The sequence below is a fragment of the Ranitomeya variabilis genome, chromosome 7 (genome assembly GCF_051348905.1).
Source record: "Ranitomeya variabilis isolate aRanVar5 chromosome 7, aRanVar5.hap1, whole genome shotgun sequence".
Classification (NCBI taxonomy): domain Eukaryota; kingdom Metazoa; phylum Chordata; class Amphibia; order Anura; family Dendrobatidae; genus Ranitomeya; species Ranitomeya variabilis.
Genome location: NC_135238.1, coordinates 118,091,038 through 118,106,298, shown reverse-complemented (window position 1 = coordinate 118,106,298; position 15,261 = coordinate 118,091,038). Strand labels below are relative to the sequence as shown.

Below are 15,261 nucleotides of genomic sequence, written 5' to 3'. Positions count from 1 at the left end.
CTTTTATGTATGATTATTTTTAACTCTTTAATGCAGGCCAGTATAACTTTGTAAGGGGCAGATAAGGGGCCTAATTGTAGAGTGTTATGTTTTTAAAGCCAAGCATGGTTTTATGGTAACGTTACCCCTTAGACCCCAGTCCAGAGCCTCTTACCTAGCCAAATCAGTTCTCATGCTTCGCACTGATGAGGGCCAACAGCCTGAAACACCGTGTCTGCGAATTGAGATACTGATTTGGCTTTTATCCTAAGTCATATTGCACGACTCGTTAAAGGGTTGATTGTGACTTGTAGGATCGCTACTTCCAACAGGTGGCGCTATAGAGTTAAGTCCTCTTTTTCTCAGAAGAGGCAATTTGCATATTATTTGTATGGGAATTTAAGCCAATTCTCCACTGATAGAACTTAGAAGCACTAAACTCATTCTCAAGATGGATGAGAGTCCACTGAATTTGCCATAAATGTATGTATAAAAATATCCCTTTAAAATGAGCTATAAAATTAAATTGCTCATTAATCTAAGTGTATTCAGTCTCCAACCAGCCAGCCTGACTGACAGCTTCAGAGCTAATAGTGAGCAGTGGGAGATCTTAGCTGGGAGAGGAGGAGCACTCAGGAATTGTCAATAAAAATAGGTGCGGGGAGATTGAGTAAAACTTTTATAAGAGAATATACAGCCATTCTGATATAGATTCATGGCAGTAAATGCAAAATCACATAAGTGCTAAGAGATTTATTTTAAAAATGTATTCAGTTTGTATTGTGAAATCTTGTGACTAATCAGCTTTAACCCCTTGATTTTTCATTACTTGTGATGAGTAGTGTTGAGCGATACCGTCCGATACTTGAAAGTATCGGTATCGGATAGTATCGGCCGATACCCAAAAAGTATCGGATATCGCCGATACCGATACCCGATACCAATACAAGTCAATGGGACACCAAGTATCGAAGGTATCCTGATGGTTCCCAGGGTCTGAAGGAGAGGAAACTCCCCTTCAGGCCCTGGGATCTATATTAATGTGTAAAATAAAGAATAAAAATAAAAAATATTGATATACTCACCCTCTGACGCACCCTGGTTGTAACCGCCAGCCTCCGTTCATAAGAATGAGCGCTTGAAAGTCCTTAGATGACGTCGCGGCCTGTGATTGTTCGCGGAGCGGTCACGTGACCGCAACGCGACCAATCACAAGCCGCGATGTCATCTAAGGTCTTTCAAGCGCTTGAAAGACCTTAGATGATGTCACGGCTTGTGATTGGTCGCGTTGTGGTCACGTGACCGCTCCGCGACCAATCACAGGCCGCGACGTCATCTAAGGACTTTCAAGCGCTCATTCTTATGATCGGAGGCTGGCGGTTACATCGGTAAGGTCCAGGCTGCGTCGGAGAGGTGAGTATATCAATATTTTTTATTTTTATTCTTTATTTTACACATTAATATCGATACAGATTCCCTATACCACAAAAGTATCGGATCTCAGTATCGGAATTCCGATACAGCAAATATCGGGCGATACCCGATACTTGCGGTATCGGAATGCTCAACACTAGTGATGAGCATGCACTAAAATGCTCGGGTGCTCTTTACTCGAGTCAAGTAAATCGCAATGCTCGGGTGCTTGACCTGAGTAACAAGTATAATGGAAGTCAATGGGAAACGCAAGCACATTTCCAGCAGCCCTTCCAACCTGGTGGTCTAAAGGGGTCTAAAAATTGCTCAAATTGCGCTAAGGTGGCATGGGAACTGCATGGGGAAGACCCCAGAAAGCATCTCTGAATCTCAGGTAGTTGCTGAACAATGTCGTCAAAGTATTACGCCACTTTCACAGACTGACAATAAAATATACAAAACCGAAGATAAAATGAATTTCACTGGAAAAATGTTAAGAAATATTCTTTCCAAGACAATTACTTGTATATAAGGCAAAATAAATGAGAAAAAAATGCTCCTTCACACCTCAAGCTAAATTCACATGTAGTGCTTTAGGCACATTTTTGCACTTCTTTCAATGGTGAAAAAACATTCACCGGGAAATATTAATTTAACATTTTACTACCTTATCTGGTCATGTGGTGTGTGAGACATGATCAGACACATCCTGTTTAATTTACGATCGAAGGACTCTGAAAGTCACAAAGTTTTTTTTCAGAGCCATCAGTCGGCCTTCACTATTTGTTGAGACCTTACTATGGTTAGAAGGCCAGCAGATGGCCTTTACTATTGTCAGAGGGCCATCAGGCCGATCCTCACTCAACAGGTTTAGAGGGCCAGCAGCCAGCCCTCAATAAGTATTTTTGGGTGACCAGCAGCCGGCTATGCTTTGCATAGCGGTATGTTGCTGATGCAACATAATTGTCACGGGGAGACTTGGTGAGCGAGAGCTAATAACCTGGGCCCCTGCAACTTCCCTCAGACTAGGGAAATCCTGACTGACCCTCTACCTGGAGTTTACACTGATGGTGTGCATGTCCAGGCCTCGAACCTCACCCTGTCTCCTGTTTCAACCCTAGGCTGAAACCTCCGCCCACCACCCAGTGAAGGAGTAATTCACCAATACCCACAGTTAGCACAGACAAGGATAAAGGAAAATATACACCACGCCGCAGTCACTCAGGAATACACTATAAATGTGCAGGGCAAAATAAATACAAATATAGGAAGGAGTAAATAAGACAAAGGAAAATACACCACCAGCAACGAATCTCCAGCAACCAGCTCTCCACTCCAGACCGAGATAACAACGCACAAGACAGAAGCTATAATCGGCGACGCCCAATGATCAGGAGAGCTATTTAAAGGCAATGGGCATGGCCCAGCTTCCAATCCGAGCATCAGGTAAATTAACCCCGGAACAGCTAGATAAAATCTAGCCAACGCCAATGAGCAAATAGTGGTCAAAAGCGGAATTACCGCTGTCTGTCGAACGACCTGGTCTGAGCAGCGTCCGACATGACAGTACCCCGCCTTCTACGAGGGACCCCAGGGCCCTCACGGCTTATAGGACCCGGCTTGTCTGGATGGCGACGATGAAAAAACCTGACCAGCCGATCCGCATGAATGTCCGAGGCTGGTATCCAGGACCTCTCCTCAGGCCCATAACCACGCCAGTGTACCAAGTACTGTAAAGTGCGGTGCACTACACGAGAGTCAACCACCTTGGAGACTTCAAACTCCAAATTACCATCCACCAAGACTGGAGGTGGCATAGGCGCCGCGTCCACAGAACCCACCACCTTCTTTAGAAGAGACCTGTGGAACACGTTGTGTATCTTATACACCGTAGGGAGCTCCAATCGGTACGCAACTGGGTTAATGACGGCGGTGACCCTAAATGGACCAATAAACCGTGGACCCAATTTAAGGGACGGTATTTTGAGTCTTATGTTTTTTGTGGATAACCACACCCAGTCATCCACACTCAGGTGCAGACCTGGCACACGCCTACTGTCAGACACATGTTTGTACCTAGCACCCACACTCAACAGGCGCTGTTTAACTCTCCTCCAGACTGATGACAATTGTGCCCCTAACTGATCCTCCTCCGGAACGTCGGAAGAGCCCCTCTGACTCAAAGTACAAAATTGAGGATGTTGTTGTGAATTCCATTCTCGGGCTCCCTCCTGTGGTCGTGAATGGTACTTTGGTGAGTTCTGTCCTTGGACACCCTCTGGTGGCTTTGAGTGGAACTGCTGATCTTTGAGGTTGGCTTTCTCAGCTGCCCTCGTTTATTGCTTCTGCTTGCTTCCCTATTTAACTCTGCCCAGGCTGTTAGTCCATGCCAGCTGTCAATGTCTCAGTATTGGTTCAGATCTCTCTTGGATTTCTCAGATGACCTGTCTACTCCAGCAGAAGCTAAGTCCCTGCTAGTTCATTTGCTGTTCATTGGTTTTTGAATATATTTCTCAGTACATGCTATGTTTCTAGTCCAGCTTGCTATTATGTTATTTTCTTGCTAGCTGGAAGCTCTGGGGGTGCAGAGCTGCACCTCCAGACCGTGAGTCGGTGTGGAGGTCTTTTTGTACACTCTGCGTGGTTTTTGTAGTTTTTAATACTGACCGCACGGTTCCCTTTCCTATCCTCTGTCTATTTAGAAAAGATTTGGCCTCCTTTGCTAAAATCTGTTTCATTCCTGTGTTTGTTACTTTCCTCTTAACTCACAGTCAATATTTGTGGGGGATTTTTTTTCCCCCTGAAATCGTATATCTCTGTGCGGTGTTCTATGTTGTTAGGAGAATGGGTATTCTGGCTACTGGTATGTTGCCGGGGCAACGGACGGACATGCGCACAAGCTACTTCCGGGACGCTGTTAACCTAGTGCTTGCTATTCTCTGCCACGGGACATTAGCCTCCTGTCAGCTGTACCAGATCCTTCAATTAGTAAGTTGTATTTATTTTAGTTTCCAGCACACATCACACTACCATTACCCCTGATGAAGTCACTTGTGTGACGACACGCGTTGGGTGGGTCACAGGGGGACTGACGACCTTACTGCCTCATGTTATTTCAGTGTACCGATCGACTGTGAGCATGTCCACCAGGACCTTCTGGTGTGGGTAATTATTTGCTTTGTGATTCATTTAATAATCAGGTACTTTCGGTTGGTCTATGTGTCTGTGAGCTTCATGTTCTATATATATAGATTGGTCTAATAGCTACAGTATTGTAGTCTGTGGCATGTATTTGGTGATAGTCTTTTTGCTATAGGCATTAGCTCAGGACTTTAGAGACAAATTCAGTGGGAGGTCAGGCCCCTTGTGAGATTTTCTTACTTGGGTAATTTTTCTATTATTCGTTTTTAAATGTTTTTATAACTTGTTAGTGTTTTGTGCAAGGATTTGTTACCAATAAAATTGTTAAATTTGTGGATCCCTGCAGTCGTTGCATGTTTCTTTTCTCTGCTGTGTTTATTAGATGTTTTTTGACATGTAGCAGGTTGAGCCCATAGACACATAGGAGATGGTGCCCTCTTTCTAATAGCTTTTTACAATATTTGTGGGGGGCTACCTTTACTTTGGGGAATTTCTCTGAGGCAAGTTAGGCTGCTATTTCTATCTTTAGGGGTAGTTAGCTCTTAGGCTGTGAAGAGGCGTCTAGGGAGAGTTAGGCACGCTCCACGGCTATTTCTAGTGTGTGTGATAGGATTAGGGATTGCGGTCAGTAGAGTTACCACCTCCTCAGAGCTTGTCCCAGGTTTTCTGTTTTAACCATCAGGTCATTTCGGGTGCTCCTAACCACCAGGTCCATAACAGGATGTAGCCCGTAAACACAAAAAAACGGAGACTCCCCAGACGACTCCTGGCGGTGATTATTGATGGCAAACTCAGCCAAAGGAAGAAAGGTAGACCACTCCTCCTGGTTATCAGAGACAAAGCAGCGTAGGTACTGTTCCAAATTTTGGTTCATACGCTCCATCTGACCATTTGACTGAGGATGAAATGCCGAAGAATGAGACAACTTGATCCCCAGCCGTGAGCAAAATGATTTCCAAAATTTTGCCACAAATTGAGACCCCTATCAGACACGATGTCAGACGGAACCCCATGAAGTCTGACCACCGCCTGCACAAATACCTGAGCCAGAGTCTTAGCGTTTGGCAACGAAGGCAAAGACACAAAGTGCGACATTTTAGAAAACCGATCAACAATCACCAAGATGACCGTGTTCCCAGCTGAGGAGGGCAAATCAGTGATGAAATCCATGGAGATTTCCATCCATGGATTACTAGGTACCTCAAGAGGAAGTAGTGTGCCAACAGGACGGGAGCGGGGCGTCTTAGCCCTAGCTCACGTGGTACAAGCTGACACGTATGAGACCACGTCCTGTCGGATCTTGGGCCACCAAAATCGATGTGACACCAACTCCAAGGTACCTCTAACCCCCTGGGTGGCCAGCCAGGACAGCATCATGATGCTCCGCCAAAACCTTTAAGCGGAGATGAAGCGGTACAAAAGATTTGTTGATGGGAAGCTCAGATGGTACCTCCTCCTGAGCCTCGGCAATCTCAGCCTCAACCTCGGTAGTGAGAGCCGAAACGACAACACCCTTTTGAAGGATGGGTACTGGATCCTCCCGAGGTTCTCCCCTAGAAAACACCTGGACAGAGCATCCGCCTTAGTGTTTTTAGACCCCGGTCTATAAGTGACAACAAAATTGAACCGCGTGAAAAACAATGCCCAGGGAGCCTGCCTGGGGGACAGACGCTTGGCTGACTCCAAATACAGCAGATTCTTATGATCGGTAATAACAGTTACCTGATGTACCGACCCCTCCAAGAAGTGTCGCCATTCCTCAAAGGCCAACTTAATTGCCAACAATTCCCTGTTGCCGATATCGTAGTTACGTTCGGTGGACGACAGTTTCTTGGAGAAATAGGCGCACGGACGCAAACCACTCAAAGATGAGCCTTGAGATAGTACCGCCCCCACACCAACCTCAGACGCATTGACCTCCACAACAAAGGGTTTCAATACGTCTGGCTGCACAAGAATGGGGGCTGAAACAAAACTGTTCTTAAGAAATTCAAATGCGCGCACAGCAGCCTCAGGCCAAACGGAGAAATTGGTACCCTTTTTAGTCATGTCAGTTAGCGGTTTAGCAATGATGGAAAAATCCTTGATAAATTTCCTATAGTAGTTAGAAAACCCAAGGAACCGCTGAAGTGCTTTCAGGTTATCAGGACGTTCCCAATGCAGCACCGCTTGCACCTTAGCGGCGTCCATTTTAAAACCAGAAGCAGACACAATATAACCCAAGAAAGGCAACTCTTGAACAGAAAATATACATTTCTCAAGTTTAGCATACAGCTTATTCTCTCTGAGAAGCTGTAACACCTGTCTGACATGATCTAAATGAGCATCACGGTCGCAAGAATATATGAGAATGTCATCTAGGTACACGATAACGAATTTCCCCAAAACATGCGAGAACACATCATTGATGAAATGTTGGAACACTGCAGGTGCGTTAGTCAACCCAAATGGCATCACCAAATTTTCAAAATGACCCTCAGGGGTATTAAAAGCCGTCTTCCACTCATCACCTTGACAGACTCTAATGAGGTTGTACGCCCCCCTGAGGTCAAGCTTGGTAAACCACTTAGCACCTGCCACCTGGTTGAACAAATCTAGTATCAGTGGCATAGGGTATGGATCACGTACCGTAATGTGGTTCAACTCCCTGAAATTCAAACACGGCATAATCCGCTATCTTTCTTCTTCACGAAGAAGAACCCTACTGCCACCGGCGAGGATGACGGCCTGATGTGCCCTTTGCTCAAGCTTTCAGCAATGTAATCTTTTAACGCTTGTCTCTCCGGACCGGAGATGTTAAACATCCTTGTTTTAGGCAATTTGGCCCCTGGTTTAAACCTGATAGAACAGTCATAGGGACGATGTGGCGGCAACTCTGAACAACCCTTCTCAGAGAACACAGCCACAAAATCCAGAAGTGACTCCGGAACGCTTGAAGTCACCGCAGCCACACATGTGGCCAGGCAATTCTCCTGGCAGAACTCGCTCCACTGAATTATATCCTGAGTTTTCCAGTCAATTACCGGGTTGTGCATAGACAACCAAGGAAAACCCAAAACCACCTGAGCAGGAAGATTCCTGAGCACCTTACATGTAACCCGCTCGGAATGTAGAACTCTAATGTGGAGTCTCACCTCAGCCACAAATTCAGTAATCTCCCCCTGAAAGAGAGGAGCAGCATTGATGGTGATCACGCGGATAGGATGAGACAGTTTTTCAATCCTAAAACCTGCTGTGCGCGCAAACTCCTCATCAATGAGATTTGTGGCTGAACCACTATCCACAAAAACAGTAATTGGCAGCTCACTGCCAGCAATAAAAACCTTAGCAGGGAGCATGCATTGAGAAACCACCATGGAGGATATACATAAGCTCAGATTGGTCTCCTCCACACCCTCTGGGCTTAGAAGTTTTCCGCCTTTGTGTTTTTCTTAGACAGCAGAGGACAGATGTTAACAAAATGACCAGTTTTACCACAGTAAAAACAGGCTCCCTGCTTCCTGAGCTCAGGGGCTCCGTGGGCTCACCTGCAGCAACCTCACGTGAACCTAAACCCTCTCCCATAGGCGGTGTCTCATGCTCCCCCTGACGCAAACGGCGATCAATGCGGACAACCAGACTCATAGCGGAATCTAGAGAAGTAGGAGTCTCGTACATCAGAAGGGCTTTTTTAACCCTTCCAGAAATCCCATGTATAAACTGACTCCGCAATGCTGGATCATTCCATTGTGTATCGATCGCCCAGCGACGAAATTCAGAACAGTAATCCTCTGCAGCTCGCTCCCCCTGGCGAATAGTGCATATCTTAGATTCTGCTAGAGCCATTCTGTCAGGTTCATCGTAGATTTTTCCAAGAGAGGAAAAAAAACTCTCCAGAGTCAAATGAATCAGATGGCAAAGAAAACGCCCATGCTTGGGGATCCCCGCTTAGCAATGACAACACCAGGCCCACACGCTGAGCCTCATTACCCGAGGAGATCAGGCGCATACGGAAATATAGTTTGCAAGCTTCACGAAAAGAAACAAATTTACTGCGTTCCCCAGCAAATTTTTCAGGCAAAGGAAATTTAGGCTCAGCAACTCTTCCTGTCGCTCCAGCTTGCACATTAGATACTGCTAGTCCCTGTTGCTGTACTGCCCCCCTCAACTCAGTGACCTGTAGGGACAGCACCTCCAACTGGCGGGTTATGGAAGTCATGGGATCCATGACAAACACACAAAAAAAAGAAACACCTTTTTTTTTTGGGGCCGATTATGTCACAGGGAGACTTGGTGAGCGAGAGCTAATAACCCGGGCCCCTGCAATTTCCCTCAGACTAGGGAAATCCTGACTGACCCTCTACCTGGAGTTTACACTGATGGTGTGCATGTCCAGGCCTCGAACCTCACCCTGTCTCCTGTTCCAACCCTAGGCTGAAACCTCCGCCCACCACCCAGTGAAGAAGTAGTTCACCAATACCCACAGTTAGCACAGACAAGGATAAAGGAAAATATACACCACGCCGCAGTCACTCAGGAATACACTATAAATGTGCAGGGCAAAATAAATACAAATATAGGAAGGAGTAAATAAGACAAAGGAAAATACACCACCAGCAACGAATCTCCAGCAACCAGCTCTCCACTCCAGACCGAGATAACAACGCACAAGACAGAAGCTATAATTGGCGACGCCCAATGATCAGGAGAGCTATTTAAAGGCAATGGGCATGGCCCAGCTTCCAATCCGAGGATCAGGTAAATTAACCCCGGAACAGCTAGATAAAATCTAGCCGACGCCAATGAGCAAATAGTGGTCAAAAGCGGAATTACCGCTGTCTGTCGAACGACCTGGTCTGAACAGCGTCCGGCATGACAATAATGTATACATCTGAGGTAGGCAAATTTTCTTTTTTGTATTAATACTGTAAAGTATGAAACTTGGAGGGCCAGCTGGTACCCCTCACAATTTATAGAGGTTCAGCAGGCAGCCCCACTATTTTTAGAGGGACAGCATGCATCTTATGGACAGATGAGCCCAAGATAGAGCTATTTGGTAAAGCACATAATTCTACTGTTTACTGTACATAGAATGAGGCCTACAAATATAAGAATACAGTAGTCACAGTCAAATATGGTGGAGGTTCAAAGATATTTTGGTGGTGTTTTGCTGCCTCTGGCACTGGGTACCTGGACTGTGTGCAAGACAGCATGAAATGTGTAGATTCCCAAAGGATTTGAGGTTGCAATGTAGCACACAGTGTCAGAAAGCTGGGTTTGTATCCTAGGTCATAGGTCTTCCAGCAGGACAATGACCTGAAGCATACTTCAAGAAGCACCCAGAATCAGATGGAAACAAAGCACTGGAGAGTTCAGGAGTGGTAATTCCAACTCAAGTAGCATAAAGTCTCCAACCACTACTTTTTACATCCGGTGCTATAGAGAACTTGGGAATAAATCAGCTTATTTTGCCTGTTTGATGAATTTCTGACTACAGATCACCATAAAATCACAAATCTGCCAATGAGTGTATGGAAAAAAGCAATCAAGTTATGGAGTGTGGAATAGATGTATGTGACAAGAATGAACAATCATTTCCAACAGGTGATATCCAGCAACTATCCCTATACTAAACACAACTAACAGGTATTAATACTGTAGGTATTAATAGGGAATGGAATAGATGTTACCTTGATTTTTTTTTACTTTTAGGTTGCAGCAGCAAGGATTATAATTTATAAGGCAATAATCCCTGACTAGATGCCTGTAATACACAATCCCTACTGCAACATCTCATCCCACACAAACTGCAGATAAGAGCAGTTTTAATGTAGAATATAGGTTGGATTTGAATCGGCCTTGAAAAGATTTTTCTTGCACGTGGCAGCAAACTCTGGAGGAACGCAAGCAACTCTGCCTTCATTGATGAATTTCTGAATACAGATCACGGTAAAAAACGTGAATCTGTCAATAAGTGCATGGAAAAAAAGTAATCAAGTTATGGACTGTGGCAGAGATGCATGTGACAAGAAGGATCACTCATTTCCAGCAGATGATACTTGGCACCTATCCCTATACTAAACGCAGGTTACAGTGGTATTAATTGGGAATAGAAAGATGTCACCTTAACATTATCTTTTGCTAGGTTGCAGCAGTCAGGACTACAAGGCAATAATCCCTGGCTACAGGGTGGGCCATTTAAATGGATACACCTAAATAAAATGGGAATGGTTGGTGATATCAACTTCCTGTTTGTGTCACATTAGTATATGGGAGGGAGAAAACGTTTCAAGATAGGTAGTGACCATGGCGGCCATTTTGAAGTCAGCCATTTTGGATCCAACTTTATTTTTTTCAATGGGAAGAGGGTCATGTGACACATCAAACTTATTGAGAATTTCACAAGAAAAACAATGAAACAATGGTGTGCTTGGTTTCAAGGTAACTTTATTCTTTCATGAGTTATTTACAACTTTATGACCAATTTTAAAATGTGTTCAAAGTGCTGCCCATTGTGTTGGATTGTTAGTGCAACCCTCTTCTCCCACTCTTGACACACTGATAGCAACACCGCAGAAGAAATGCTAGCACAGGCTTCCAGTATCCGTTGTTTCAGATGCTGCACATCTTGTATCTTCACAGCATAGACAATTGCCTTCAGATGACCCTAAGGATAAATGTCTAATGGGGTCAGACCCGGAGACCTTGGTGGCCATTCAACTGGCCAACGACGACCAATCCACTTTCCAGGAAACTGTTCATGAAGGAATGTTTGGACCTGACACCCATAATGTGGTGGTGCACCATCTTGCAGGAAAAACTCTGAGAACGTGCCATCTTCAGTGCATAACTGGACAGTTTCCTGGAAAGTGGATTGGTCATCGTGGGCCAGTTGAATCGCCACCAAGGTCTCCCTCTATTAGACTTTGATCTTTGGGGTCATCTGAAGGCAATTTTATATGTTGTTAAGATACGAGATGTGCAGCATTTCTTCTGCTGTGTTGCTATCAGTGTGTCAAGAATGGCAGAAGAGGGTTGCATTGACAATCCAACACAATGGGCAGCACTTTGGACAATGGACAACACATTTTATAAGTGGTCATAAAGTTGTAAATAACTTATGAAATAATTAAGTTCTGTTAAAACCAAGCACATCATTGTTTTTCTTGTGAAATTCTCAATGAGTTTGATGTGCCACATGACCCTCTTCCCATTGAAAAAAATAAAATTGGATCCAAAATGGCCGACTTAAAAATGGCCATCATGGTCACCGCCCATCTTGAAAACTTTTCCCCTCCCATATACTAATGTGCCACAAACATAAAGTCGATATCACCAACCATTCCCATTTTATTCAGGTGTATCCATAGAAATGGCCCACCCTGTAGATGTCTGTAATACATTATCCCTACTGTGACAGCTCATCTTACATGAATTGCAGATAAGAGCGGTATTATTAGAGAATAGGATCTATTTGAATTAGCCCTAAAAATGCTATCAGTTTAATGTAGCAACATCAAGGACTATTATTTCATCAACCCTGATGAGTAATGTAGTGGAGCATTTCGCATCTACTCAGCCTGATATGGAGAAGACCAGGATCTTCTGTACTTACTGTACAGAGTCTCCTGTCCCGGCTATGAAAACATGTAATCAGTGTGAGAACTCCCTATGTAATGAACACCTGACAGATCATAACAAGGCACTGGATCATATACTAATAGAACCCACCGGCCCTTTTGGTTTCCAAAAATGTTCCCTAAACTACAAGGTGGAGCCTCAGAAAAGAATTTTTCCCATTAGTAAGGAGTGGGTCTTCTAGACTGGTAAAGAGTATACTAATAACCTGCTCGGACAACATGCTAGCAGAAGGGCAGGCCAGGAACTCCAAGGCGTAGAGACAGTGCCATGTGTCTAGCTTGGTTACCCAATAGTTGTAAGTTTAAACAAATCCACAGAGCACAATGGTATTCATTTATATATATAGTAATATCAAACATACATTTCCTATAAGAACAACCAGTGCGCTGTGGAAAATTAGTGGAGACCCACTGGTTACCGAGTACGTGCAACCACAACCCACATATGGATAAAAGCAAGGTGAGACACCAGACAGGAAATGTGTAAAAAAACGCCTTTATTAAATACAGTTGGCAAACAAACGTATATTTAAAATACATATAAAAAGTACACAGACGGACCGAAATAATATATACTTAAAAATATGAATAATATACAGAAAAATATGGCTGACCTCACCCATAATGCCTATAAGATAGAGGGTGTGACTCCCACCTCATATATAATTCTAAAAGCCATATATATATATATATGTATATATATATGAAAAACCGATGCAAAAAGATTAAAATCAACGTGAGAAAATATGTATATATATATAAGCACCACTATTTGGATAGTGCTTCTAGAGATTCACTGATGTGAAACCACATGGACCAAAAGTGCAAAATACAAAGGATATATAGTAAAAAATGAAATCAATATCTCGTGCAAACACTAGTATCCACTTCACATTATAAGCCCATGTGCAAATATATAAGATATTTAAAATATAAAATCCATGTGCAACGCAACCCAAAAAGTGAAAGAATAAACACAAAAAAATCCTCATATAAACAAGTGCAAAAGTGCAATATTGCCACTGAGTGAGAACAGATTGCACGGTATAGTACTATATAAGGTTATATGGCAAAACTGTATGGGAGACTATTACTGACCCAATATTGAGCCAAAAAGCATTATTAAGAGGTCACTGAGGATCGCATGAGGCAAAGAATTGCCGCCGCGGTCCGACCAATCACTTTGTGCTAACAATAAGGGGAACACACTATACCTTCAATATTTGGCTCAAATCAGCGAGGTCAGCCCGGTCCTCCTGTGAACGCGCCCCGACGCGCGTTTCGGATAGTAATCCTTCGTCAGGGGGGTGGCTATTGGGGCGCAAGAGCGCTCAATATATAGTGTCCTTTTGACCGGCACCACGGCCCGGGTGTAAGTGGCGCATGCGCGGTCCCTTCGTTCCGGCACATCCGCCGTCCACGTCATGCCGCCGGACGTACGGGGGCGGAGTACCCGACGTCACCATAGCAGCAGAGACGCAGAACGGCCGAGTCCCATCCCGCCGACCGCGCATGCGCACCACCAAGGGCCGTGTCCAGATCAATGGAATACCCGACACGGACAAAAAGGTATTTGAAGATGACCATCGCCAGATAGTGTAGTAATACCTGCTACACTCAATTTGTCACAACCCAGAAAAATAGAACGTCCATCCATATAAGGGCAAATGGAATGGATTAATATAGCTAAGATATATAATTACAAACCCGTCTATGTACAAAAGATCCTATAAAAAATAATAATTTACATACAAATAGATCAGGACAGAAGGGTAAACATTCTAATGGTCTATTTATCCCTGATTACCATCAAATATGCGAGATATGCCACCAGAAGTAAAAAAATAATATATAATATAGAATATATATGCAGTCAGTACATTGATTATGACCAAATGGCTATAAACAAGCGGCTACCATGATGTGTAACATTACATATATCAATGTCTAATTAAATTAAATTAATATTTGTCTCGGTAGCGCCATCCAGTAGTCCAACTCTAGACAATCTCCATGGGTCAACGAATACCACACCGGACAACGCACCCAGCAGCAGGAAGCAAAGGTAAATATATAATCAGGAACATAATTCACTATAAAAAATCATAAATTAAAATATAATTAAAACACAAAATAACAACATAACACATATTAAAAGGACACCACGTAACGTAAAATCGCAATTAAAAATGTATGCATATATACATAAAAAATACATACATACTACAATTAATGTATACATATACATATATGCTAAAACCAATAGCCAACAAATAGAATTAAAACATTTAAATATACATAAAATCCTGATGGTATTACTTAAAGGTACGGGACAAAACTCAAATTTTCATTCAATCCCTTTGGTGTGACCGTATCCAGCAACCAAATCCACCTAGTTTCAAGTTTTGCAAGTGGTACACCAACTTCCCCACCACGTTCGTTTAATGTAATGGTGTCAATTCCCATAAATTTCAGGCCAGAGGGGTCACTGTTATGATGAATTTTAAAGTGCTTTGGCAAGGTCTTCAGCTCTGATATATCCTCAGCCTTCTCAGCAGCCATTATACCTCGAACATGTTCGCGGATACGTACCTTAAATTGCCTCGTGGTCATCCCCACATAAATTAATGAACATGGACAGACCGCATAATAGATTACCGCTTTAGTGGCACATGTAATAGTGTGTTTAATTTTAAAAGTACATGTTCCGCTAGAATTGGTGAATGTTTCCGCCCGTACTACATTTGGACAGGCCACGCACTTGCCACATGCTTTGCAACCATTTTTACGCATACCACTATCCAGAAACGTGGGGATTGTTGGTTTAGAATCATAGTGACTTTTCACCAAATGATCACCCAAGTTCCTGGATCTACGGTATGCAAGGTTTGGACCATCCCCCACATATTGAGACACGATGGGGTCAGATTGTAATATGCTCCAAGACTTTGAGAGTACCGATCTCATCATTGCAGATTGACCGTTGTATTGGGTGATAAATCTCACCTTCTGATTATGTTTTTGGGGCCGACTCCCATATAGGGCCTGATGACGTGTCGTATTCTTGGCTCTATTATAACCCTTCTTAATGGAGCGTCGACTATAACCC

At 43.6% G+C, this 15,261-nt stretch overlaps 1 protein-coding gene across 2 annotated transcripts in view; it reads right to left on the bottom strand.

Annotated features, from left to right (window-relative positions):
- Positions 1 to 15,261, bottom strand: part of LOC143786355 (transient receptor potential cation channel subfamily M member 2-like) — a 1,952,850-nt gene that overhangs the window by 1,415,579 nt on the left and 522,010 nt on the right. The window lies entirely within an intron of this gene.